The sequence below is a fragment of the Tenrec ecaudatus genome, chromosome 2 (assembly GCF_050624435.1).
Source record: "Tenrec ecaudatus isolate mTenEca1 chromosome 2, mTenEca1.hap1, whole genome shotgun sequence".
Classification (NCBI taxonomy): Eukaryota; Metazoa; Chordata; class Mammalia; order Afrosoricida; family Tenrecidae; genus Tenrec; species Tenrec ecaudatus.
The window spans coordinates 83,581,009-83,584,920 of NC_134531.1; the positions used below are offsets into that span (position 1 = coordinate 83,581,009).

General features: G+C 34.1%; 1 non-coding gene across 1 annotated transcript; it reads left to right on the forward strand.

The window, feature by feature from the left end:
- The first annotated feature begins 2,483 nt into the window (after positions 1–2,483).
- LOC142441635 (U1 spliceosomal RNA) lies at positions 2,484–2,647 on the forward strand. The gene has a single exon (XR_012782998.1). It is a non-coding gene; the product is annotated as a U1 spliceosomal RNA (small nuclear RNA).
- Positions 2,648–3,912: the final 1,265 nt, after the last annotated feature.

Below are 3,912 nucleotides of genomic sequence, written 5' to 3' on the forward strand. Positions count from 1 at the left end.
TGACACTTTCTGACAGACTAGAACCGCACTGTAGGTTTCTGAGGCTGTAACTCTCTGTGGCTATAGAAAGCTTCATCTGCATCTAGCAGAATGACTGGTGGATTTTGAACCTAACTGCTAACCTAAAAGCTAGACGCCTAATGAGTAACTGAAAAACAACAAGCACATTCCTATGAAAATTAGGCTTATAAATACTTCTATATTTTAAAATTCAGAGTATTAAAAAACTATTATTTTTTTGAACAAGGTATCTATTCCCTAGTTGATGTGTCCTTTGATTTTCTCTAAATCAAGTTCATTAATTGTCTCATTCAATTTTTCTAAATACAGAACAATTTTGTACTGAGTCAGTTATGACAGTAGGACGCTCAAACAGGAGATCTTCTGCATGCAATGAAATAGGAGAATAGATAGTCTCATCGCCCTTCAACTATATGTTTAAATTGCTAACCTTCAGGTTTGACTTTCTGTATTAATCTCTATTTATTTAACTGTATTAAACAAAATGTAATACAGAGATATATAAGCAATAAATATTTTAGCTTCCATATGAGAAATATACTCTTTTCCAGAGAAGCAAATCACTAAAAGATACCACAGAGCTCATGTCGATTACTCCTCAAAGGACATGGGATCATCAGGAGGATTTACTATGGAAACGTTTCACAAGATCTGAAAACTGCTTTGGTGAGAAGAAGGCCAGGAAAAATTGTTCTGAGGAATTTTTTTCCCATCCTATCACAACAGTATACTTTTGAAGATGGTGAGGACTGGCTTATGAGAATTTCCTTTGAAACCCTTACCCCAAACACCCTGCAGCTCTGTTCCTGACAATCCAGACTTCTTTTTGTTCTCAAACTAAAAGAACACCGAAAAGGAACATGAATTGAATGCCTAGAAGCAGCTAAAATCAGCATTTTGACTTTGCAAAAATCAAGAAGAGGAGAATTCTTCAGGGAAATGTTAAAGTGATGAATGCAAGGCCTTTATAAGTGCGCAGACCCAGGGCGGGTAGATGCCAAAATATGTCTCCATATTTTTATATTTTTGCTTAATAAAGATATATTTTTACTGATATTTAGTTCATGTTATATAATACTAATAAATGAGGGCATAATTTTAGCATTTATTGTTTTGCATATTAATTATTACCCATAGTAAACTCTTTGCCTTCATCTTTTGAATTTGGATATGGAGTTGATGTTTGTATTTACCTTTTGAACTATGGTGAACCATCTTGTGTTGACAGAATAACTGTCGAGCAATGATTAACTGTTGGGTTCTTTCAAACAATTTAACTAAATACTTTGTCTTAATGTTTCCTTAAACACTGAAACATTACATTTTTCCTTACATTGGTAGGAGGAAGACTGACAGGCACACATTTTTCAATTTCATCCTCTCCCACCTCTCCACACTCTACTTATCTTCTTCTCTGATTTCCTCTTCCTTCTTTTCCCAAACTAATACAGAGATTGTTTGCATATGATTTTAATTTTTTAATTTAGAGAATATTTTTTAATTGCCTTACTCTTTCTTCAAGTGTGAGCATCTCAACAATACTTGTTTATATTGATATAATTTTGTTTTCCAACTTTCCAACTAAACAGGCAAAGGCATGTTGTTATTAAATTTCAAGGTCTGTGTCATTAAGATTAGAAATTGAACAAAGAGAACATTTTTTTTAACTTGACTTCTCACTGCCTATTTCCTTTGACATGAAAATTACTCCTAATTTTTGCACATATTACATGGGTTTTTATAAGTGTATTTATGCTCTGCTTAAAAAAAGACATCTAAAAATTTCTAGTCCACTATATCCCCTTTGTTTTAAGAAAGCATTCTATAATTTTGTTTTTGCATTACTGATATGCTTTAAAAATTTTCTTGAAATTCCAAAAAGTCAGTTCACTATCTTATTTTTCTGACGCAAGTTTCAATTGTTTCAGTCCTGTTCTGTACATTCTTCTCTTTTACTTTTACTTAGCATTTCTCTAATGTTCATGCACTAATTAACTCTCCATTAAAATATTATTATCAGCATTCATGGACATATAGCTGCCATGTCTAGATTAATTTTCAATAATGATCATTTAGGAAGTAGATGTTATGCCAAATCAGATGGAAAACCAAGAAATGAATCAATCTTTTTCAAATAGATCACATTTCAAAATCTGAAGTGAACACAGGATTGCATTTAAATAGGATTTTGACAAAAACTGTTGATCTATTTATTACTTCATATTAAAACTAATGTTTCTATAGTAACATAGGAAAATAGATCTTACATTATTAAAAAACATATTTAGGAATACATAGTCACACTGCCAAATATTATTGTTCAACTTTCAACGATTTCAAGAAGTAGCATATCATCAAGTATCAATGATATTGCAGAATTCCATACTGCATCATGTCATTAGCAAAAGATAAGGAATTGATATAATACCAATTGAAATGTTTCATCAAGATAATGAATCACTATACTTACCTGGCAGGGGAGAGACTATGATCATGAAGGTGGTTTTCCCAGGGCGAGGCTTATCCATTGCACTTCGGATGCGCTGACCCCTACGATTTCCCCAAATGTGGGCGATTCGACTGCATAATTTGTGGTAGTGGGGGACTGCGTCCGCACTCTTCCTTGAAAAATAAGATAAGGAAGCACTAAAGGCATTCATTCATTTATGTCAAAAATTTGGAAGGGAACTACCTGGCCAATCATCTGGAAGTGATACGTTTTTGTACCCATTCCAAAGAAAACTGACCCTGAATAATGTAGAAATTAACACAATATTAATAATAATGTACACATATTAACATTTTGCAAAAAAATTATTCAAAATTAAGTAAGCAGCACATTGACAGGGAGCTGCCAGTATTTCAAGCCAGATTCAGAAGAGGGCTTGGCAAGCGGGGTATCACTGCCTGGTACAACTTGGCTAAAAGTAGAGAATACCAGAAAGATGTTTACTTATGTTTTATTGACTATACAAAGACATTTTACTGTGTGTACCATAAAAAAATTATGGATCACATTGAGAAAAGTTGGAATTCCTGGACATTTTATTGTGCTCATGTGGAACCTCCACAGGGACCAATAGGCACTATTTGAACATAACAAAGGAAAATTGCTTTGTTTAGAATCAGGGGAGATCTGTGTCAGGGTTGCATCCTTTCACCTTACTTATTCAATCGGTGTGCTGAGCATAGTTTCTGAGAAGCTAGACGATATGAAGAACATGGTGGCAGGTTTATATAGTAATTCATTTCATATTAAAAATTTGTGATAGGTTATGACCTAACCTTGCTTGCAGAAAGCAAGGAGGACTTAAAGAGTTTGCTAAGGAAGATCAAGGGCTGAAACCTCTGTTATAGATGGCAGCTTGAGATCTTCCAAACTGGACCATTAGACAACATCATGTTGAGAGAACAATGCATTTCATTTTGATTGAATGCACATTCAATATGTATGCATATGCTAGTCAAGAAACCAAAGGCATCTTGCATTGGGTCAGTCTGCTGTTCAAAAGCCCCTTAAATGTTTGAGAGCAAAGACGTACTTTGAGGACTAAGGCAGGCCTCACCAAAGATAAAGTATTTTTAATAGCCTCATCTGCATGTGAAAATTGGACATGAAAAGGGACGCCAAAGAAAATTTGATGCATTTGAATTGTGAAGAATAATCCAATTATGTTGGAATGTCAGAAGAAATAAATTTACGTTGAAGAAATAAATCCGAAGTATTTCTTTGCAGGGGAAACTTCCTGCATACTTTGGATATTATCAGAAGACATTAGACGTCATGCTTGATAAAGCAGATAGTCAGGGAAGGAAAAAAAATCTTAACAACAAAAACAAAAAGACCTGGCACAGGGACTGTAACAGTTTTGAGGATGGCATAGGGTCAGG